This window comes from Melospiza melodia, chromosome 2 (assembly GCF_035770615.1).
Source record: "Melospiza melodia melodia isolate bMelMel2 chromosome 2, bMelMel2.pri, whole genome shotgun sequence".
NCBI lineage: Eukaryota > Metazoa > Chordata > Aves > Passeriformes > Passerellidae > Melospiza > Melospiza melodia.
In genome coordinates this window covers 31686195-31710281 of record NC_086195.1, presented here as the reverse complement: position 1 = coordinate 31710281, position 24087 = coordinate 31686195, and positions in this window count along the sequence as shown.

The window sequence follows — 24087 nt, the reverse complement described above, 5'->3', positions numbered from 1 at the left end:
GGTTGAGAGTGGCCGGCTGGCCCCTGAAAATCCACGATAGGCAGGATGGTTCCCAGAACCAAGGTGGCACCAGTGCCATGTTGGCCTGGTTTGATAGTACCATGTGGCTCCTGCAATCTGCCATCCAGAAGCGGGGCTGCTTACTTTTGTTTGCCAGGGAAACGGGCCGAGATATTTGTCTGGGGGCCTATGGCTGGGAGTGAGCGGCTGGCTCCTGAAAAGCTACGATAGGCAGGATGGTGACCAGACCCATGGTGGCACCAGTGCCAAGTTGGGCTGGTTTGATAGTACCAAGTGGCTCCTGCAATCTGCCATCAAAAAGTTGTCAGGCGAGTTTTGTTTTCCAGGGAAAAGCGCCGTTGTTCTTGTTTAGAGGCCTGTGGCTGGGAGTGGCCGGCTGCCTCCTTTGAACCCAGGATACGCAGGATGGTTCCCAGACCCAAGGTGGCACCAGTACCAAGTTGGGCTGGTTTGATAGTACCAAGTGGCTCCTGCAATCTGCCATCAAAAATTTGGCAGGCGAGTTTTGTTTTCCAGGGAAAAGCGCCGTTGTTTAGAGGCCTGTGGCTGGGAGTGGCCGCCTGTCCTCGTAGAATCTACGTTACGCAGCATGGTTCCCAGAGCCAAGGTGGCACCAGGGCCAAGTCGGGCAGGTTTGATAGTACCAAATGCATCCTGCAATCTGCCATCCAAAAGCGGGGCAGTTTACTTTTGTTTGCCAGGGAAACGGGCCGAGGTTTTTGTCTGGGGGCCAATGGCAGGGAGTGACCGTCTGGCTCCTGAAAAGCTACGATAGGCAGGATGTTTACCAGACCCATGGTGGCACCAGTGCCAAGTTGGGCTGATTTGATAGTACCAAGTGGCTCCTGCAATCTGCCATCCAGAATCGGGGCAGCTTACTTTTCTTTCCAGGGAAACGGGCCGAGGTTTGTGTCTGGGGGTCTATGGCTGGGAGTGACCGCCTGGCTCCTGAAAAGCTACGATAGGCAGGATGGTGACCAGACCCATGGTGGCACCAGTGCCAAGTTGGGCTGGTTTGATAGCACCAAGTGGCTCCTGCAATCTGCCATCAAAATGTTGGCAGGCGATTTTTGTTTTCCAGGGAAAAGCGCCGTTGTTTGTGTTTGGGCGCCTGTGGCTCAGAGTGGCCGGGTGGCTGCTTAGAATCCACGATACGCCGGATGGTTCCCAGACCCAAGGCGGCACCAGTGCCAAGTCGGGCTGGTTTGACACTACCACGTGGCTCCTGCAATCTGCCATCCAGAATCGGGGCAGCTTAATTTTGTTTGCCAGGGAAACGGTCCGAGGTTTGTGTCTGGGGGCCCATGGCTGGGAGTGACCGGCTGGCTCCTTAGAATCCACGATACGCAGGATGGGTCCCAGACCAGAGGTGGCACCAGTGCCAAGTCGGGCTGGTTTGATGGTGCAAAGTGGCTCCTGCAATCTGCCATCCAGACGCGGGGCAGCGGATTTTTGTTTCCATGAGAAATGGTCCGTGGTTTGTTTTTGGGGGTATATGGCTGGGCCTGGCCGGCTGGCTCCTTAAAAAGCTCGATATGCAGGATGGTTCCCTGACACAAGGTGGCACCAGTGCCACGTTGGGCGGTTTTCGTAGTACAAAGTGCGTCCTAAAATTTGCCATCCAGAAGAGGGGCAGTTGTGTTTTGTTTGCCAGAGAAAAGGGCCGTGGTTTGTTTTTGGGGGCATATGGCTGATAGTGGCCGGCTGGCCCCTGAAAATCCACAATAAGCAGGATGGTTCCCACACCAGAGGTGTCACCAGTGCCAAGTCGGGGTGGTTTGATAGTACTAAATAGCTCCTGCAATCTGCCATGCAGAAGCGGGGCAGCTTACTTTTGTTTCCCAGGGAAACGGGCCGAGGTTTGTGTCTGGGGGCCTATGGCTGCGAGTGACCGGCTGGCTCCTGAAAAGCTACGATAGGCAGGATGGTGACCAGACCCATGGTGGCACCAGTGCCAAGTTGGGCTGGTTTGATAGTACCAAGTGGCTCCGGCAATCTGCCATCAAAAAGTTGGCAGGCGAGTTTTGTTTTCCAGGGAAAAGCGCCGTTGTTTGTGTTTGGGGGCCTGTGGCTGGGAGTGGCTAGCTGGCTCCTTAGAACCCACGATACGCAGGATGGTTCCCAGACCAGAGGTGGCACCAGTGCCAAGTTGGGCTGGTTTGATGGTGCAAAGTGGCTCCTGCAATCTGCCATCCAGAAGCGGGGTAGCTTACTTTTGTTTGCCAGGGAAACGGGCCGAAATATTTGTCTAGGGGCCTCTGGCTGGGGGTGACTGGGTGGCACCTGAAAAGCTACGATAGGCAGGATGGTGACCAGACCCATGGTGGCACAAGTGCCAAGTTCGGCTGATTTGATAAAACCAAGTGGCTCCTGCAATCTGCCATCAAATGTTTGGCAGGCGAGTTTTGTTTTCCAGGGAAAAGCACCGTTGTGTGTGTTTTGGGGCCTGTGGCTGGGAGTGGCCAGCTGGCTCCTTAGAATCCACGATACGCAGGATGGTTCCCAGACCCAAGGTGGCACCAGTGCCAAGTCGGGCTGGTTTGATAGTACCAAGTGGTTCCTGCAATCTGCCATCCAGAAGCGGGGCAGCTGAATTTTGTTTGCCAGAGAAAAAGGCTGTTGTTTGTGTTTCGGGGCCTGTGGCTGGCAGTGGCCGGCTGGCTCCTGAAAATCCATGATACGCAGCATGGTTCCCAGACCCAAGGTGGCACCAGTGCCAAGTAGGGCTGGTTTCATAGTACCCAGTGGCTCCTGCAATCTCCCATCAGGAAGAGGGGCAGTTGAGTTTTGTTTTCCAGAGAAAAGGGCCGTGGTTTGTGTTTGGGGCCTATGGCTGAGAGTGACCGGCTGGCCCCTGAAAATCCACGATAGGAAGGATGGTTCCCAGATCCAAGGTGGCAGCAGTGCCATGTTGTGCTGGTGTGATAGTCCCAAGTGGCTCCTGCAATCTGCCATCCAGAAGCGGGGCAGCTGAATTTTGTTTGCAAGAGAAAAATGCTGTGGTTTGTGTTTGGGGGCCTGTGGCTGGGAGTGGCCGGCTGGCTCCTGAAAATCCATGATACGCAGCATGGTTCCCAGACCCAAGGTGGCACCAGTGCCAAGTGGGGCTGGTTTCACAGTGTCAAGTGCCTCCTGCAATCTCCCATCCAGAAGCGGGGCAGCTGAGTTTTGTTTGCCTGTGAAACGGGCCGTTGTTTTTGATTGGGGTCTGTGGCCGAGAGTGTTCGGCTGGCTCCTGACAACCCACAATACGCAGGATGTTTCCCAGACCCAAGGTGGCACCAGTGCCAAGTCGGGCTGGTTTGATAGTACCAAGTGGCTCCTGCAATCTGCCATCCAGAAGCGGTGCAGTTGAGTGTTGTTTGCCAGAGAAAAGGGCCGTGGGTTTTGTTTGGGGGCATATGGCTGGGAGTGGCCGGCTGTCTCATTATAAAGATCGATACGCAGGATGGTTCCCAGACCCAAGGTGGCACCAGTGCCAAGTAGGGCTGTTTTTATAGTACCAAGTGCGTCCTGCAATTTGCCATCCAGAAGAGGGGCAGTTGAGTTTTGTTTGCCAGAGAATAGCGCCGTTGTTTGTGTTGGGGGCTTGTGGCTGGGAGTGGCCGACTGGCGCCTTAGAATCTGTGTTACGCAGCATGGTTCCCAGACCAGAGGTGGCACCAGTGCCAAGTTGGGCTGGTTTGATAGTACCATGTGGCTCCTGCAATCTGCCATCCAGAAGCGGGGCAGCTTACTTTTGTTTGCCAGTGAAACGGGCCGAGGTTTGTGACTTGGGACCTATGGCTGGGAGTGGCCGTCTGGCTCCTTTGAACCCACGATACGCAGGATGGTTCCCAGACCCAAGGTGGCACCAGTGCCAAGTCGGGCTGGTTTGATACTACCAAGTGCGTCCTGCAATCTGCCATCCAGAAGCGGGGCAGCTTAATTTTGCTTGCCAGGGAATCGGGCCGTGGGTTTTGTTTGGGGGCCTATGGCTGAGAGTGGCCGGCTGGCTCCTGAAAATCCACGCTAGGCAGCATGGTTCCCAGATGCAAGCTGGCACCAGTGCCAAGTCGGGCTGGTTTGATGGTGCAAAGTGGCTCCTGCAATCTGCCATCCAGAAGCGGGGCAGCTGATTTTTGTTTGCCAGAGAAAAATTCCGTGGATTGTTTTTGGGGGCATATTGCTGGGAGTGGCCGGCTGGCTCCTTAAAATGCTCGATACGCATGATGGTTCCCAGGCCCAAGGTGTCACCACTACCAAGTCGGCCTGCGGTTTTAGTATCAAGTTCATCCTGCAATTTGCCATCCAGAAGAGGGGCAGTTGAGTTTTGTTGGCCAGAGAAACGGGCCGAGGTTTCTGTTTGGGGACATATGGCTGAGAGTGGCCGGGTGGCCCCTGAATATCCACGATACACAGCATGGTTCCCAGATCCAAGGTGGCACCAGTGCCAAGTTGGGCTGGTTTGATAGTACCAAGTGTCTCCTGCAATCTGCCATCCAGAAGCGGGGCAGCTTACTTTTGTTTGCCAGAGAAATAGGCCTAGGTTTTTGTCTGGGGGCCTGTGGCTAGGAGTGGCCGGCTGGCTCCTAAGAATCCACGATACGCAGGATGTTTCCCAGACCCAAGGTGGCACCAGTGCCAAGTCGGGCTGGTTTGATAGTACCAAGTGGCTCCTGCAAACTCCATCAAAATGTTGGCAGACGTGTTTTGTTTTCCAGGGAACAGCGCCGTTGATTTTGTTTGGGGGCCTGTGGCTGGGAGTGGCCGGCTGGCTCCTTAGAATCCACGATACGCAGGATGGTTCCCAGACCCAAGGTGGCACCAGTGCCAAGTCGGGCTGGTTTGATTACACCAAATGGCTCCTGCAATCTGCCATCCAGAAGTGAGGCAGCTAAGTTTTGTTTGCCAGAAAAAAGGGCCGTGGTTTTTGTTGGGGGCCTGTGGCTGGGAGTAGCCGGCTGGCTCCTTAAAATCCACGATAGGCTGGATGGTTCCCAGACCCAAGGTGGCACCAGTGCCAAGTCGGGCTGGTTTGATAGTACCAAGTGGCTCCTGCAATCTGCCATCCAGAAGCGGTGCAGTTGAGTTTTGTTTGCCAGAGAAAAGGGCCGTGGGTTGTGTTTGGGGGCATATGGCTGGGAGTGGCCGGCTGTCTCATTAAAAAGACCGATACGCAGGATGGTTCCCAGACCCAAGGTGGCACCAGTGCCAAGTAGGGCTGTTTTTATAGTACCAAGTGCGTCCTGCAATTTGCCATCCAGAAGAGGGGCAGTGGAGTTTTGTTTGCCAGAGAATAGCGCCGTTGTTTGTGTTTGGGGGCTTGTGACTGGGAGTGGCCGACTGGCGCCTTAGAATCTGTGTTACGCAGCATGGTTCCCAGACCAGAGGTGGCACCAGTGCCAAGTTGGGCTGGTTTGATAGTACCAAGTGGCTCCTGCAATCTGCCATCAAAAAGTTGGCAGGCGAGTTTTGTTTTCCAGGGAAAAGCGCCGTTGTTTGTATTTGGGGGCCTGTGGCTGGGAGTGGCCGGCTGGCTCCTTTGAACCCACGATACGCAGGATGGTTCCCAGACCCAAGGTGGCACCAGTGCCAAGTCGGGCTGGTTTGATACTACCAAGTGCGTCCTGCAATCTGCCATCCAGAAGCGGGGCAGCTTACTTTTGTTTGCCAGGGAAACGGGCCGTGGGTTTTGTTTGGGGGCCTATGGCTGAGAGTGGCCGGCTGGCTCCTGAAAATCCACGCTAGGCAGCATGCTTCCCAGATGCAAGGTGGCACCAGTGCCAAGTCGGGCTGGTTTGATGGTGCAAAGTGGCTCCTGCAATCTGCCATCCAGAAGCGGGGCAGCTGATTTTTGTTTGCCAGAGAAAAATTCCGTGGATTGTTTTTGGGGGCATATTGCTGGGAGTGGCCGGCTGGCTCCTTAAAATGCTCGATACGCATGATGGTTCCCAGGCCCAAGGTGTCACCACTACCAAGTCGGCCTGCGGTTTTAGTATCAAGTTCATCCTGCAATTTGCCATCCAGAAGAGGGGCAGTTGAGTTTTGTTTGCCAGAGAACAGGGCCGAGGTTTCTGTTTGGGGATATATGGCTGAGAGTGGCCGGCTGGCCCCTGAATATCCACGATACACAGCATGGTTCCCAGATCCAAGGTGGCACCAGTGCCAAGTTGGGCTGGTTTGATAGTCCCAAGTGTCTCCTGCAATCTGCCATCCAGAAGCGGGGCAGCTTACTTTTGTTTGCCAGAGAAATAGGCCTAGGTTTTTGTTTGGGGGCCTGTGGCTAGGAGTGGCCGGCTGGCTCCTAAGAATCCACGATACGCAGGATGTTTCCCAGACCCAAGGTGGCACCAGTGCCAAGTCGGGCTGGTTTGATAGTCCCAAGTGGCTCCTGCAAACTGCCATCCAGAAGCGGGGCCGCTGAGTTTTGTTTGCCAGGGAAATGGGCCGTTGTTTGTGTTTGGGGGCCTGTGGCTGGGAGTGTTCGGCTGGTTCCTGAATATGTACGATACGCAGGATTGTTCCCAGACCCAAGGTGGCACCAGTGCCAAGTCGGGCTGGTTTGATGGTGCAAAGTGGCTCCTGCAATCTGCCATCCAGACGCGGGGCAGCGGATTTTTTTTTCCATGAGAAATGGTCCGTGGTTTGTTTTTGGGGGTATATGGCTGGGGCTGGCCGGCTGGCTCCTTAAAAAGCTCGATATGCAGGATGGTTCCCTGACACAAGGTGGCACCAGTGCCACAATGGGCGGTTTTCGTAGTACAAAGTGCGTCCTAAAATTTGCCATCCAGAAGAGGGGCAGTTGAGTTTTGTTTGCCAGAGAAAAGGTCCGTGGTTTGTTTTTGGGGGCATATGGCTGAGCGTGGCTGGCTGGCCCCTGAAAATCCACGATACACAGGATGGTTCCCAGATCCAAGGTGGCACCTGTGCCAAGTCGGGCTGATTTGATAGTACTAAGTAGCTCCTGCAATCTGCCATCCAGAAGCGGGGCAGCTTACTTTTGTTTGCCAGGTAAACGGGCCGAGGTTTGTGTTTGGGGGCCTATGGCTGAGAGTGACCGGCTGGCTCCTGAAAAGCTACAATAGGCAGGATGGTGACCAGACCCATGGTGGCACCAGTGCCAAGTTGGGCTGGTTTGATAGTACCAAGTGGTTCCTTCAATCTGCCATCCAGAAGCAGGGCAGCTGAGTTTTGTTTGCCAGAGAAAAGGGCCTTGGTTTGTGTTTGGGGGCATATGGCTGGGTGTGGCCAGCTGGCTCCTTAAAATGCACGATATGCAACATGGCTCCCAGACCCAAGGTGGCACCAGTGCCAAGTTGGGCTGGTTTGATAGTATCAAGTGGCTCCTGCAATCTTCCATGATCACGTGGAGAAATACTTTCTGGTTTCAGCCTCATGCTCTTTCTTTTCTCCCTCAACTTCTCTATCACCTCTCATCTGGTTCACATGCGCTGTCTTCAAGGTCCACAGGCTACTTTTCACAGAATCTTCTGGCCTGATGAAGTAAGAATGATGAATAGAACAGAGCTGGGATCTATTTTCCAGTTTGGATAAAATGCATTCTGCACACAAATCCAAGGAGAACGGGCTGCCCCGATGCCCAGAAAATCTTTCACTCCTGCTAGTGTTCTACGTCAACCGCAACTTAGTCTGAAAGAAAAGCTTTTTCTCTGAGAGCATCTGAGAGGTTTGCATGAAGCACTGATATCTGACATATGCAATTTTGAATAGGAGAGGAAAAAGAAAATGGCAAGGAGTTTTTAATTTTAGTGGTTTCAATTTTAATTTCCGTGCACTTTTTCAAAACTTGTCAGCTCAAATGCCCATCAACATCTTTTAGTCATCTGTAAGTCAGTATTCATATAAAATGTGCTTCAAATCCAAAGAATTTCAAATTTGCACTCCAAGCTTCTATGCCTAGATTTATGATTTCCTACACATATTAGATGAAAGGAAGGCCTTTTTTACTGTGGGAGTGCTGGAACACTGGAACAGGTTGCCCAGAGAAGTTGTGGGTGTCCCATCCCTGAAAGTATTCAAGGTCACCTTGGACGGGGCTTGGAGCAGCAACAAAGGAGAAGCTTGATGGTAGAGAAACAAAGTCGGACTATAGAAGAAACTCGGATTGAAGTATAGGATCAAGTTTTCTCTCAGCTCTTGGGGTAAATTCAAAGTTGTACAAAATGACATTTATCTGTGCTATTCACTACTGTAACAGAAAGTTTCATGAAAACTGTACAGAAGATAGTAAATTTTAAAAGAGATAAGAATTACAGCATAAAATCCATGGGATAGGTTACAACATGAGACACTCTCTAAGAGAAAATCTCTTTGTTTCAGCACTTCATCGGGGTAAGATTTCATGAAGTGCCAAAGAAGGCGGCAAAATATCATTCGGGACATTATTTACTGGAATTCAGCCTGGCCATTAGTAGGAACTGCCTTTGAACATATCATGTAGATATACCACACACACTTTCCCTTCACTGAAAAATTACTGTTTACAACAAATAAGCAATTGACGATCAAAATTGATTGAAAGCATCTTAAACATGTCAAGTATTTCATTGTAGATGATCTGTGATCCAAATGCTTCTTCCACCTTCGAGAGGGACAGAAGAATTCTTCCATATCATGATGGTTTAAAATTGTATCAACCAATGTTTTCTGCTGAAAAGATATCATCTATTTTTTTCTATTTTTGGAAGAAAATATTCCTAGACATACAACAGGTGAGAACTAAGTAATTTTAAAGAAACAAATGAAATGAAAATATTCTGTAAATAGAATGAAATGAAAAGCTGTGTTTTAAATAGGAGCTAAATATTAAACAGAATTTTTGTACCAGGCATTTGAATTACTGCACCAGCTCTTTTGCCCATCAAGAGAGGCATTTAGCATTTCAGTCTTTTCCAAGGTGTTCATGATCTGCTATGCTGATCTCTGTGTGTGCCTAGGTGTGTGTGGAGGGGGGGGCATATGAAGGGGAGTGTGTATGTTTGCTTTACAATTGTTGTGGCAGATTCATGCCTCAGCTCCACATTTTGTTTTAAAAAGGTCACACCGAGTGGATATGAAGTTTACTATCAACAAGAGATCGATTCCCAAATCATCCATTTGACTCTCCCTTATAAATCATGTGCTTTGTTGCATATTTTATCAAATATACTTTCAAGCCAGATGGAGGAAGGAGGATGTGGGAATCCCTCCACCATCTTGCAACTTTTATGTAAGTAGGTTTTCAAGAAAATCATCATTTCTCTTTTAAATATGTCTGGAACAGGCATGATGGTAGTGTCAACCTGTTGGAGTTTTTGTTGCTGGAAGAAGTTGTACAAAAGGATTGGTTTTTACATTGACCAGTTACTGAATCAAGCGCAGGAATACATTGGAAATTTAGCTGGGGGTTCCTTTTCCCAGCAGACTACTTCTAGAACGAGCTTGTACACTGAAGCTGACTCTTTTGCTCTCTTTTTGTTTCTTTCCTATTTTCTTGGCTTCTTTGCCACTATCTAGACAATTTTGGAACTTTGTTCCCAACTAAAATGGTTTCAATAGTCTGATTGTGATCATACATTTTTACAAGGAATTTTTAAAATCTTTCCTCGAGTCCAGAAAGTCAAGGACTTAGATCTTTTTCTTCCCTTATCAATATTGCCATGAAATTGATAAATAAAGACCAACTCTTTATTTTTGTTTTTAACCCACGTAGATAATTCCCATCCATTAATCCATTTTGTGGACCAATAGCTGCCATTCTGATGGAAGCTGTCACTTCTTAACAATAGGCATTCTGTGACTATGTTGACTGCACTTTGGGTGAAGATCCTAACTGGTCTTAGATATACATAGGGAGAAATTTGCTCAGCCAGTGTCAGTCTTAAGCATGCGTATCAGAAGATCTTTCTAGAGCTGGGAATTTTCCCATGAAAGGGATTCAGTTAGGGAAGAGACACTTGTGCCAGAGTTTTACATTCTTCTTGAACACTGCTTAAGGAACTTAGATGCCATGTCCATTTGGATCTCTGTCTGCACAGAACTTTGTCATGCCAGCGCTTTGAAATGCATCTTGAAGAGAATTCACTAGCACAGAATGAAAGAGAGTGGAAGGGGTTGGTGGGGCTAACCAGGCCCAACCCCCCTGCCTAAACCAGGATACCTAGAGCCTCTTGCCCAGGATTCTATCTGGGTGTACTTTTAATGTCTTCAAAGATCCAGGCTCCACAATCTTTCTGGGCAGTCTGTGCCGTGGTTCAGTCACCCTGACAGTAAAGAAACATTTACTGATGTTCAAAGGCAATCTCCTGTATTTCAGTGTGTGCCCACTGCCTCTTGTCTTTTCCCTCAGCATCACTGAAAAGACACTGATTCCCTCCCCTTTGCACTATTGCTTCCATATGTATGTGTGATGCCATGTAGAGGTATGTCAAAAACCTCCCTGAAGCCCAGGCAGATAATATTCCCTTCATCTACCAGTCAAGTTGATTCATCAGAGGAGTTTAAAGTGATGTTCAGCATGAAATTCCCCTGAAAAATCATGCTAACTACATTATTTGGTCATCTGTCATGTGCCTGGCAAGGATTTCCAGGAAGAGCTGCTTCATCAACTTCCTGGGGATAAAAAAGAGGCTGGCTGGTTTGTACTATGGCGAGTCCTCTTAATTGCCTTTTTTGAAGATGGGTGTCATTTGCTAACATCCACCCTTTAGCTCCTCTTCTCATCTACACCTCGGCAAAAAGCTTTTCCACTATGTCTGGCTAGGAAAAACTGTGCCAGCACAGAAAACATCTCCCATCGTGTTCTAGAAGTTGCACGGATGTCTGCCAAGTGTTTGGCAGGAAGAAAAGAAAAGTTGTCCAAAACAGCTTCCAATCGAATGTTCCTGTGATTGGAAAAGTCAGGAGAGTGCAAAGGTACTGTTTTCTATCAGTTGGCAAGGTGCGCACACAATCCCAGTGTTGTACAGCTTGCTTCTTCACCTTCCCGAAGCTGCCGCTCTCGCCGGCTGCCGGAGCCCAAGAAGCGGCTTCTTCGCGCAAAGACGATTGTGCCGCTCACAGTGCTCTCCTTAGCGCGGCTTCTGCCGAAAGACGCCCGGCAGCGGCTCTTACCTCCGGAGAGCATCCTACCCTCGTCTTTCGCGTCTTTTGTAGTCTACATCTTAGCAAAACGCTTTTCCACTATGTCTGGCTAGGAAAAACTGTGCCAGCACAGAAAACATCTCCCATCGTGTTCTAGAAGTTGCACGGATGTCTGCCAAGTGTTTGGCAGGAAGAAAAGAAAAGTTGTCCAAAACAGCTTCCAATCGAATGTTCCTGTGATTGGAAAAGTCAGGAGAGTGCAAAGGTACTGTTTTCTATCAGTTGGCAAGGTGCGCACACAATCCCAGTGTTGTACAGCTTGCTTCTTCACCTTCCCGAAGCTGCCGCTCTCGCCGGCTGCCGGAGCCCAAGAAGCGGCTTCTTCGCGCAAAGACGATTGTGCCGCTCACAGTGCTCTCCTTAGCGCAGCTTCTGCCGAAAGACGCCCGGCAGCGGCTCTTACCTCCGGAGAGCATCCTACCTTCGTCTTTCGCGTCTTTTGTAGTCTACATCTTAGCAAAACGCTTTTCCACTATGTCTGGCTAGGAAAAACTGTGCCAGCACAGAAAACATCTCCCATCGTGTTCTAGAAGTTGCACGGATGTCTGCCAAGTGTTTGGCAGGAAGAAAAGAAAAGTTGTCCAAAACAGCTTCCAATCGAATGTTCCTGTGATTGGAAAAGTCAGGAGAGTGCAAAGGTACTGTTTTCTATCAGTTGGCAAGGTGCGCACACAATCCCAGTGTTGTACAGCTTGCTTCTTCACCTTCCTGAAGCTGCCACTCTCAGGAGGTAAGAGCCGCTGCCGGGCGTCTTTCGGCAGAAGCCGCGCTAAGGAGAGCACTGTGAGCGGCACAATCGTCTTTGCGCGAAGAAGCCGCTTCTTCGGTTCCGGCAGCCGGCGAGAGCGGCAGCTTCGGGAAGGTGAAGAAGCAAGCTGTACAACACTGGGATTGTGTGCGCACCTTGCCAACTGATAGAAAACAGTACCTTTGCACTCTCCTGACTTTTCCAATCACAGGAACATTCGATTGGAAGCTGTTTTGGACAACTTTTCTTTTCTTCCTGCCAAACACTTGGCAGACATCCGTGCAACTTCTAGAACACGATGGGAGATGTTTTCTGTGCTGGCACAGTTTTTCCTAGCCAGACATAGTGGAAAAGCGTTTTGCTAAGATGTAGACTACATAAGACGCGAAAGACGAAGGTAGGATGCTCTCCGGAGGTAAGAGCCGCTGCCGGGCGTCTTTCGGCAGAAGCCGCGCTAAGGAGAGCACTGTGAGCGGCACAATCGTCTTTGCGCGAAGAAGCCGCTTCTTGGGCTCCGGGAGCCGGCGAGAGCGGCAGCTTCGGGAAGGTGAAGAAGCAAGCTGTACAACACTGGGATTGTGTGCGCACCTTGCCAACTGATAGAAAACAGTACCTTTGCACTCTCCTGACTTTTCCAATCACAGGAACATTCGATTGGAAGCTGTTTTGGACAACTTTTCTTTTCTTCCTGCCAAACACTTGGCAGACATCCGTGCAACTTCTAGAACACGATGGGAGATGTTTTCTGTGCTGGCACAGTTTTTCCTAGCCAGACATAGTGGAAAAGCGTTTTGCCGAGGTGTAGATGAGAAGAGGAGCTAAAGACGAAGGTAGGATGCTCTCCGGAGGTAAGAGCCGCTGCCGGGCGTCTTTCGGCAGAAGCCGCGCTAAGGAGAGCCCTGTGAGCGGCACAATCGTCTTTGCGCGAAGAAGCCGCTTCTTGGGCTCCGGCAGCCGGCGAGAGCGGCAGCTTCGGGAAGGTGAAGAAGCAAGCTGTACAACACTGGGATTGTGTGCGCACCTTGCCAACTGATAGAAAACAGTACCTTTGCACTCTCCTGACTTTTCCAATCACAGGAACATTCGATTGGAAGCTGTTTTGGACAACTTTTCTTTTCTTCCTGCCAAACACTTGGCAGACATCCGTGCAACTTCTAGAACACGATGGGAGATGTTTTCTGTGCTGGCACAGTTTTTCCTAGCCAGACATAGTGGAAAAGCGTTTTGCTAAGATGTAGACGACAAGAGAGGCTAAAGAGTGGATGTTAGCAAATGACACCCATCTTCAAAAAAGGCAATTAAGAGGACTCGCCATAGTACAAACCAGCCAGCCTCTTTTTTATCCCCAGGAAGTTGATGAAGCAGCTCTTCCTGGAAATCCTTGCCAGGCACATGACAGATGACCAAATAATGTAGTTAGCATGATTTTTCAGGGGAATTTCATGCTGAACATCACTTTAAACTCCTCTGATGAATCAACTTGACTGGTAGATGAAGGGAATATTATCTGCCTGGGCTTCAGGGAGGTTTTTGACATACCTCTACATGGCATCACACATACATATGGAAGCAATAGTGCAAAGGGGAGGGAATCAGTGTCTTTTCAGTGATGCTGAGGGAAAAGACAAGAGGCAGTGGGCACACACTGAAATACAGGAGATTGCCTTTGAACATCAGTAAATGTTTCTTTACTGTCAGGGTGACTGAACCACGGCACAGACTGCCCAGAAAGATTGTGGAGCCTGGATCTTTGAAGACATTAAAAGTACACCCAGATAGAATCCTGGGCAAGAGGCTCTAGGTATCCTGGTTTAGGCAGGGGGGTTGGGCCTGGTTAGCCCCACCAACCCCTTCCACTCTCTTTCATTCTGTGCTAGTGAATTCTCTTCAAGATGCATTTCAAAGCGCTGGCATGACAAAGTTCTGTGCAGACAGAGATCCAAATGGACATGGCATCTAAGTTCCTTAAGCAGTGTTCAAGAAGAATGTAAAACTCTGGCACAAGTGTCTCTTCCCTAACTGAATCCCTTTCATGGGAAAATTCCCAGCTCTAGAAAGATCTTCTGATACGCATGCTTAAGACTGACACTGGCTGAGCAAATTTCTCCCTATGTATATCTAAGACCAGTTAGGATCTTCACCCAAAGTGCAGTCAACATAGTCACAGAATGCCTATTGTTAAGAAGTGACAGCTTCCATCAGAATGGCAGCTATTGGTCCACAAAATGGATTAATGGATGGGAATTATCTACGTGGGTTAAAAACAAAAATAAAGAGTTGGTCTTTATTTATCAATTTCATGGCAATATTGATAAGGGAAGAAAAAGATCTAAGTCCTTGACTTTCTGGACTCGAGGAAAGATTTTAAAAATTCCTTGTAAAAATGTATGATCACAATCAGACTATTGAAACCATTTTAGTTGGGAACAAAGTTCCAAAATTGTCTAGATAGTGGCAAAGAAGCCAAGAAAATAGGAAAGAAACAAAAAGAGAGCAAAAGAGTCAGCTTCAGTGTACAAGCTCGTTCTAGAAGTAGTCTGCTGGGAAAAGGAACCCCCAGCTAAATTTCCAATGTATTCCTGCGCTTGATTCAGTAACTGGTCAATGTAAAAACCAATCCTTTTGTACAACTTCTTCCAGCAACAAAAACTCCAACAGGTTGACACTACCATCATGCCTGTTCCAGACATATTTAAAAGAGAAATGATGATTTTCTTGAAAACCTACTTACATAAAAGTTGCAAGATGGTGGAGGGATTCCCACATCCTCCTTCCTCCATCTGGCTTGAAAGTATATTTGATAAAATATGCAACAAAGCACATGATTTATAAGGGAGAGTCAAATGGATGATTTGGGAATCGATCTCTTGTTGATAGTAAACTTCATATCCACTCGGTGTGACCTTTTTAAAACAAAATGTGGAGCTGAGGCATGAATCTGCCACAACAATTGTAAAGCAAACATACACACTCCCCTTCATATGCCCCCCCCTCCACACACACCTAGGCACACACAGAGATCAGCATAGCAGATCATGAACACCTTGGAAAAGACTGAAATGCTAAATGCCTCTCTTGATGGGCAAAAGAGCTGGTGCAGTAATTCAAATGCCTGGTACAAAAATTCTGTTTAATATTTAGCTCCTATTTAAAACACAGCTTTTCATTTCATTCTATTTACAGAATATTTTCATTTCATTTGTTTCTTTAAAATTACTTAGTTCTCACCTGTTGTATGTCTAGGAATATTTTCTTCCAAAAATAGAAAAAAATAGATGATATCTTTTCAGCAGAAAACATTGGTTGATACAATTTTAAACCATCATGATATGGAAGAATTCTTCTGTCCCTCTCGAAGGTGGAAGAAGCATTTGGATCACAGATCATCTACAATGAAATACTTGACATGTTTAAGATGCTTTCAATCAATTTTGATCGTCAATTGCTTATTTGTTGTAAACAGTAATTTTTCAGTGAAGGGAAAGTGTGTGTGGTATATCTACATGATATGTTCAAAGGCAGTTCCTACTAATGGCCAGGCTGAATTCCAGTAAATAATGTCCCGAATGATATTTTGCCGCCTTCTTTGGCACTTCATGAAATCTTACCCCGATGAAGTGCTGAAACAAAGAGATTTTCTCTTAGAGAGTGTCTCATGTTGTAACCTATCCCATGGATTTTATGCTGTAATTCTTATCTCTTTTAAAATTTACTATCTTCTGTACAGTTTTCATGAAACTTTCTGTTACAGTAGTGAATAGCACAGATAAATGTCATTTTGTACAACTTTGAATTTACCCCAAGAGCTGAGAGAAAACTTGATCCTATACTTCAATCCGAGTTTCTTCTATAGTCCGACTTTGTTTCTCTACCATCAAGCTTCTCCTTTGTTGCTGCTCCAAGCCCCGTCCAAGGTGACCTTGAATACTTTCAGGGATGGGACACCCACAACTTCTCTGGGCAACCTGTTCCAGTGTTCCAGCACTCCCACAGTAAAAAAGGCCTTCCTTTCATCTAATATGTGTAGGAAATCATAAATCTAGGCATAGAAGCTTGGAGTGCAAATTTGAAATTCTTTGGATTTGAAGCACATTTTATATGAATACTGACTTACAGATGACTAAAAGATGTTGATGGGCATTTGAGCTGACAAGTTTTGAAAAAGTGCACGGAAATTAAAATTGAAACCACTAAAATTAAAAACTCCTTGCCATTTTCTTTTTCCTCTCCTATTCAAAATTGCATATGTCAGATATCAGTGCTTCATGCAAACCTCTCAGATGCTCTCAGAGAAAAAGCTTTTCTTTCAGACTAAGTTGCGGTTGACGTAGAACACTAGCAGGAGTGAAAGATTTTCTGGGCATCGGGACAGCCCGTTCTCCTTGGATTTGTGTGCAGAATGCATTTTATCCAAACTGGAAAATAGATCCCAGCTCTGTTCTATTCATCATTCTTACTTCATCAGGCCAGAAGATTCTGTGAAAAGTAGCCTGTGGACCTTGAAGACAGCGCATGTGAACCAGATGAGAGGTGATAGAGAAGTTGAGGGAGAGAAGAAAGAGCATGAGGCTGAAACCAGAAAGTATTTCTCCACGTGATCATGGAAGATTGCAGGAGCCACTTGGTACTATCAAACCAGCCCAACTTGGCACTGGTGCCACCTTGGGTCTGGGAGCCATGTTGCATATCGTGCATTTTAAGGAGCCAGCTGGCCACACCCAGCCATATGCCCCCAAACACAAACCAAGGCCCTTTTCTCTGGCAAACAAAACTCAGCTGCCCTGCTTCTGGATGGCAGATTGCAGGAACCACTTGGTACTATCAAACCAGCCCAACTTGGCACTGGTGCCACCATGGGTCTGGGAACCATCCTGCGTATCGTGGATTCTAAGGAGCCAGCCGGCCACTCCCCGCCACAGGCCTCCAAACAAAATCAACGGCGCTGTTCCCTGGAAAGCAAAACACGCCTGCCAACTTTTTGATGGAGTTTGCAGGAGCCACTTGGTACTATCAAACCAGCCCAACTTGGCACTGGTGCCACCATGGGTCTGGTAAACATCCTGCGTATCGTGGATTCTTAGGAGCCAGCAGGCCACTCCTAGCCACAGGCCCCCAAACAAAAACCTAGGCCTATTTCTCTGGCAAACAAAAGTAAGCTGCCCCGCTTCTGGATGGCAGATTGCAGGAGACACTTGGGACTATCAAACCAGCCCAACTTGGCACTGGTGCCACCTTGGATCTGGGAACCATGTTGTGTATCGTGGATTTTCAGGGGCCAGCCGGCCACTCTCAGCCATATGTCCCCAAACAGAAACCTCGGCCCGTTTCTCTGGCAAACAAAACTCAACTGCCCCTCTTCTGGATGGCAAATTGCAGGATGAACTTGATACTAAAACTGCAGGCCGACTTGGTAGTGGTGACACCTTGGGCCTGGGAACCATCATGCGTATCGAGCATTTTAAGGAGCCAGCCGGCCACTCCCAGCAATATGCCCCCAAAAACAATCCACGGAATTTTTCTCTGGCAAACAAAAATCAGCTGCCCCGCTTCTGGATGGCAGATTGCAGGAGCCACTTTGCACCATCAAACCAGCCCGACTGGGCACTGGTGCCACCTTGCATCTGGGAACCATGCTGCCTAGCGTGGATTTTCAGGGGCCAGCGGGCCACTCTCAGCTATATGCCCCCAAACAAAACCCACGGCCCGTTTCCCTGGCAAACAAAAGTAAGCTGCCCTGCTTCTGGATGGCAGATTGCAGGACGCACTTGGTAGTATCAAACCAGCCCGACTTGGCACTGGTGCCACCTTGGGTCTGGGAACCATCCTGCGTATCGTGGATTCTAAGGAGCCAGCCGGTCACTCCCAGCCACAGGCCCCCAAACACAAACCACAGCGCTTTTCCCTGGAAAACAAAACTCGCCTGCCAACTTTTTGATGGCAGATTGCAGGAGCAACTTGGTACTATCAAACCAGCCCAACTTGGCACTGGTGCCACCATAGGTCTGGTCACCATCCTGCCTATTGTAGCTTTCCAGGAGCCAGCCGGTCACTCCCAGCCATAGGCCCCCAAACACAAACCTCGGCCCCTTACCCTGGCAAACAAAAGTAAGCTGCCCCGCTTCTGGATGGCAGATTGCAGGAGCCACTTGGTACTATCAAACCAGCCCAACTTGGAACTGGTGCCACCTTGGGTCTGGGAACCATGCTGCGTATCGCAGATTCTAAGGCGCCAGTCGGCCACTCCCAGCCACAAGCCCCCAAACACAAACAACGGCGCTTTTCTCTGGCAAACAAAACTCAACTGCCCCTCTTCTGGATGGCAAATTGCAGGACGCACTTGGTACTATAAAAACAGCCCGACTTGGCACTGGTGCCACCTTGGGTCTGGGAACCATCCTGCGTATCGATCTTTTTAATGAGACAGCCGGCCACTCCCAGCCATATGCCCCCAAACACAAACCACGGCCCTTTCCTCTGGCAAACAAAACTCAACTGCCCCTCTTCTGGATGGCAGATTGCAGGAGCCACTTGGTACTATCAAACCAGCAAGACTTGGCACTGGTGCCACCTTGGGTCTGGGAACCATCCTGCGTATTGTGGATTGTCAGGAGCCAGCTGAACATTCTCGGCCACAGACCCAAATCAAAAACAACGGCCCGTTTCACAGGCAAACAAAACTCAGCTGCCCCGCTTCTGGATGGGAGATTGCAGGAGGCACTTGACACTGTGAAACCAGCCCCACTTGGCACTGGTGCCACCTTGGGTCTGGGAACCATGCTGCGTATCATGGATTTTCAGGAGCCAGCCGGCCACTCCCAGCCATAGGCCCCCAAACAAAAACCACAGCCTTTTTCTCTGGCAAACAAAATTCAGCTGCCCCACTTCTGGATGGCAGATTGCAGGAGCCACTTGGGACTATCACACCAGCACAACATGGCACTGCTGCCACCTTGGATCTGGGAACCATCCTTCCTATCGTGGATTTTCAGGGGCCAGCCGGTCACTCTCAGCCATAGGCCCCAAACACAAACCACGGCCCTTTTCTCTGGAAAACAAAACTCAACTGCCCCTCTTCTGGATGGCAGATTGCAGGAGCCACTGGGTACTATGAAACTAGCCCTACTTGGCACTGGTGCCACCTTGGGTCTGGGAACCATGCTGCGTATCATGGATTTTCAGGAGCCAGCCGTCCACTGTCAGCCACAGGCCCCGAAACACAAACAACAGCCTTTTTCTCTGGCAAACAAAATTCAGCTGCACCGCTTCTGGATGGCAGATTGCAGGAACCACTTGGTACTAACAAACCAGCCCGACTTGGCACTGGTGCCACCTTGGGTCTGGGAACCATCCTGCGTATCGTGGATTCTAAGGAGCCAGCTGGCCACTCCCAGCCACAGGCCCCAAAATACACACAACGGCGCTTTTCCCTGGAAAACAAAACTCGCCTGCCAACTTTTTGATGGCAGATTGCAGGAGCCACTTGGTACTATCAAACCAGCCCGACTTGGCACTGGTGCCACCATGGGTCTGGTCACCATCCTGCCTATCGTAGCTTTTCAGGAGCCAGCCGGTCACTCCCAGCCATAGGCCCCCAGAAAAAAACCTCGGTCCGTTTCCCTGGAAAACAAAAGTAAGCTGCCCCGCTTCTGGATGGCAGATTGCAGGAGCCACTTGGTGCTATCAAACCAGCCCGACTTGGCACTGGTGCCACCTTGGGTCTGGGAACCATCCTGCGTATCCTGTGTTCTAAGGAGCCAGCCGGCCACTCCCAGCCACAGTCCCCCAAACACAAACAACGGCGCTTTTCCCTGGAAAACAAAACTGACCTGCCAACTTTTTGATGGCAGATTGCAGGAGCCACTTGGTACTATCAAACCAGCCCAACTTGGCACTGGTGCCACCATGGGTCTGGTCACCATCCTGCCTATCGTAGCTTTTCAGGAGCCAGCCGGTCACTCCCAGCCATAGGTCCCCAGACAAATACCTCGGCCCGTTTCCCTGGCAAACAAAAGTAAGCTGCCCCGCTTCTGGATGGCAGATTGCAGGAGCCACTTGGTACAATCAAACCAGCCCAACTTGACACTGGTGCCACCTTGGCTCTGGGAACCATGCTGCGTAACCCGGATTCTAAGAGGAAAGGCAGGCACTGCCAGCCACAGGCCTCCAAACAAAATCAACGGCGCTTTTCCCTGGAAAACAAAACTCGCCTGACAACTTTTAGATGGCAGATTGCAGGAGCCAGTTGGTACCATCAAACCAGCCCAACTTGGCACTGGTGCCACCTTGGGTCTGGGAACCATCCTGCCTATTGTTGCTTTTCAGGAGCCAGCCGGTCACTTCTAGCCCTAGGACCCCAGTCATAAACCTCGGCCCGTTTCCCTGGCACACAAATGTAAGCTACCCCGCTTCAGGATGGCAGATTGCAGGAGCCACTTTTCACCATCAAACCAGCCCAACGTGGCACTGGTGCCACCTTGGGTCTGGGAACCATCCTGCGTATCGTGCGTTCTAAGGAGCCAGCCGGCCACTCCCAGCCACAGGCCCCCAAACACAAACAACGGCGCTTTTCCCTGGAAAACAAAACTCGCCTGCCAACATTTTGATGGCAGATTGCAGGAGCCACTTGGTACTATCAAACCAGCCCAACTTGGCACTGGTGCCACCATGGGTCTGGTCACCATCCTGCCTATCGTAGCTTTTCAGGAGCCAGCCGGTCACTCCCAGCCATAGGCCCCCAGACACAAACCTCGGCCCGTTTCCCTGGCAAACAAAAGTAAGCTGCCCCGCTTCTGGATGGCAGATTGCAGGACGCACTTGGTAGTATCAAACCAGCCCGACTTGGCACTGGTGCCACCTCTGGTCTGGGAACCATCCTGCGTATCGTGGATTCTAAGCAGCCAGCCGGCCACTCCCAGCCACAGGCCCCCAAACACAATCAACGGCGCTTTTCCCTGGAAAACAAAACTCGCCTGCCAACATTTTGATGGCAGATTGCAGGAGCCACTTGGTACTATCAAATCAGCCCAACTTGGCACTGGTGCCACCATGCGTTTGGTCACCATCCTGCCTATCGTAGCTTTTCAGGAGCCAGCCGGTCACTCCCAGCTATAGGCCCCCAGACAAAAACCTCGGCCCTTTTCCCTGGCATACAAAGGTAAGCTGCCCCGCTTCTGGATGGCAGATTGCAGGAACCACTTGGTACTATCAAACCAGCCCGACTTGGCACTGGTGCCACCTCTGGTCTGGGAACCATCCTGCGTATCGTGGTTCTAAGGAGCCATCCGTCCACTCCCAGCCACAGGCCCCCAAACACAAACAACGGCGCTTTTCCCTGGAAAACAAAACTCGCCTGCCAACTTTTTGATGGCAGATTGCAGGAGCCACTTGGTACTATCAAATCAGCCCAACTTGGCACTGGTGCCACCATGGGTCTGGTCACCATCCTGCCTATCGTAGCTTTTCAGGAGCCAGCCGGTCACTCGCAGCCGTAGGCCCCCAGAGAAAAACCTCGGCCCGTTTCCCTGGCAAACAAAAGTAAGCTACCCCGCTTCTGGATGGCAGATTGCAGGAGCCACTTTGCACCATCAAACTAGCCCGACTTGGCACTGGTGCCACCTCAGGTCTGGGAACCATCCTGCGTATCGTTCATTCTAAGGAGCCAGCCGGCCACTCCAGCCACAGGCCCCCAGACACAAACAACGGCGCTTTTCCCTGGAAAACAAAACTCGCCTGCCAACTTTTAGATGGCAGATTGCAGGAGCCACTTGGTACTGTCAAATCAGCCCAACTTGGCACTGGTGCCACCATGGGTCTGGTCACCATCCTGCCTATCGTAGCTTTTCAGGACCTAGCAGGTCACTCCCAGCCATAGGCGCCCAGACACAAAGCTCGGCCCGTTTCCCTGGCAAACAAAAGTAAGCTGCCCCGCTTCTGGATGGCAGATTTCCGGAGCCACTTGGTAGTATCAAACCAGCCCGACTTGGCACTGGTGCCACCTCTGGTCTGGGAACCATGCTGCGTATCGTGGATTCTAAGGAGCCATCCGTCCACTCCCAGCCACAGGCCCCCAAACACAAACAACGGCGCTTTTCCCTGGAAAACAAAACTCGCCTGCCAACATTTTGATGGCAGATTGCAGGAGCCACTTGCTACTATAAAATCAGCCCATCTTGGCACTGGTGCCACCATGGGTCTGGTCACCATCCTGCCTATCGTAGGTGTTCAGGCGCCAGCCGGTCACTCCCAGCCATAGGCCCCCAGAGAAAAACCTCGGCCCGTTTCCCTGGCAAACAAAAGTAAGCTGCCCCGCTTCTGGATGGCAGATTGCAGGAGCCACTTTGCACCATCAAACCAGCCCAACTTGGCACTGGTGCCACCTCTGGTCTGGGAACCATGCTGTGTATCGTGGATTCCAATTAGCAAGCCGGCCACTCCCAGCCACAGGCCTCCAAACACAAACAACGGCGCTTTTCCCTGGAAAACAAAACTCGCCTGCCAACTTTTTGATGGCAGATACCAGGAGCCACTTGGTACTATCAAACCAGCCCAACTTGGCACTGGTGCCACCATGGATCTGGTCACCATCCTGCCTATCGTAGTTTTTCAGGACCTAGACGGTCACTCCCAGCCATAGGCCCCGTGACACAAATCGCGGCCCGTTTCCCTGGCAAACAAAAGTAAGCTGTCCCGCTTCTGGATGGCAGATTGCAGGATCCACTAGGTATTATCAAACCAGCCCGACTTGGCACTGGTGCCACATCTGGTCTGGGAACCATCCTGCGTATCGTGGATTCTAAGCAGCCAGCCGGCCACTCCCAGCCACAGGCCCCCAAACACAAACAACGGCGCTTTTCCCTGGAAAACAAAACTCGCCTGCCAACATTTTGATGGCAGATTGCAGGAGCCACTTGGTACTATCAAACCAGCCCAACTTGGCACTGGTGCCACCATGGGTCTGGTCACCATCCTGCCTATCGTAGCTTTTCAGGAGCCAGCCGGTCACTCCAAGCCATAGGCCCCCAGACAAAAACCTCGGCCCGTTTCCCTGGCAAAGAAAAATAAGCTACCCCGCTTCTGGATGGCACATTGCAGGAGCCACTTTGCACCATCAAACCAGCCCGACTTGGCACTGGTGCCACCTCTGGTCTGGGAACCATCCTGCGTATCGTGGATTCTAATTAGCCATCCGTCCACTCCCAGCCACAGGCCCCCAAACAAAAACAACGGCGCTTTTCCCTGGAAAACAAAACTCGCCTGCCAAATTTTGATGGCAGATTGCCGGAGCCACTGGGTACTATCAAACCAGCCCAACTTGACACTGGTGCCACCATGGGTCTGGTCACCATCCTGCCTATCGTAGCTTTTCAGGAGCCAGCCGGTCACTCCCAGCCATAGGCCCCCAGACAAAAACCTCGGACCGTTTCCCTGGCAAACAAAAGTAAGTTATTCCGCTACTGGATGGCAGATTGCAGGAGCCACTTTTCACCATCAAACCAGCCTGACTTGGCACTGGTGCCACCTCTGGTCTGGGAACCATGCTGCGTATCGTGGATTCTAAGGAGCCAGCCGGCCACTCCCAGCCACAGGCCCTCAAACAAAAACAACGGCGCATTTCCCTGGATAACAAACTCGCCTGCACACTATTTGATGGCAGATTGCAGGAGCCACTTGGTACTATCAAACCAGCCCAACTTGGCACTGGTGCCACCATGGGTCTGGTCACCATCCTGCCTATCGTAGCTTTTCAGGAGCCAGCCGGTCACTCCCAGCCATAGGCCCCCAGACACAAACCTCGGCCCGTTTCCCTGGCAAACAAAAGTAAGCTACCCCGCTTCTGGATGGCAGATTGCAGGAACCACTTGGTACTATCAAACCAGCCCAACTTGGCACTGGTGCCACCTCTGGTCTGGGAACCATGCTGCGTATCGTGGATTCTAATTAGCCATCTGGCCACTCCCACCCACAGGCCCCCAAACAAAAACAACGGCGCTTTTCCCTGGAAAACAAACCTCGCCTGCCAAATTTTGATGGCAGATTGCCGGAGCCACTTGGTACTATCAAACCAGCCCAAATTGACACTGGTGCCACCATGGGTCTGGTCACCATCCTGCCTATCGTAGCTTTTCAGGAGCCAGCCGGTCACTCCCAGTCATAGGCCCCCAGACAAAAACCTTGGCCCGTTTCCCTGCCAAACA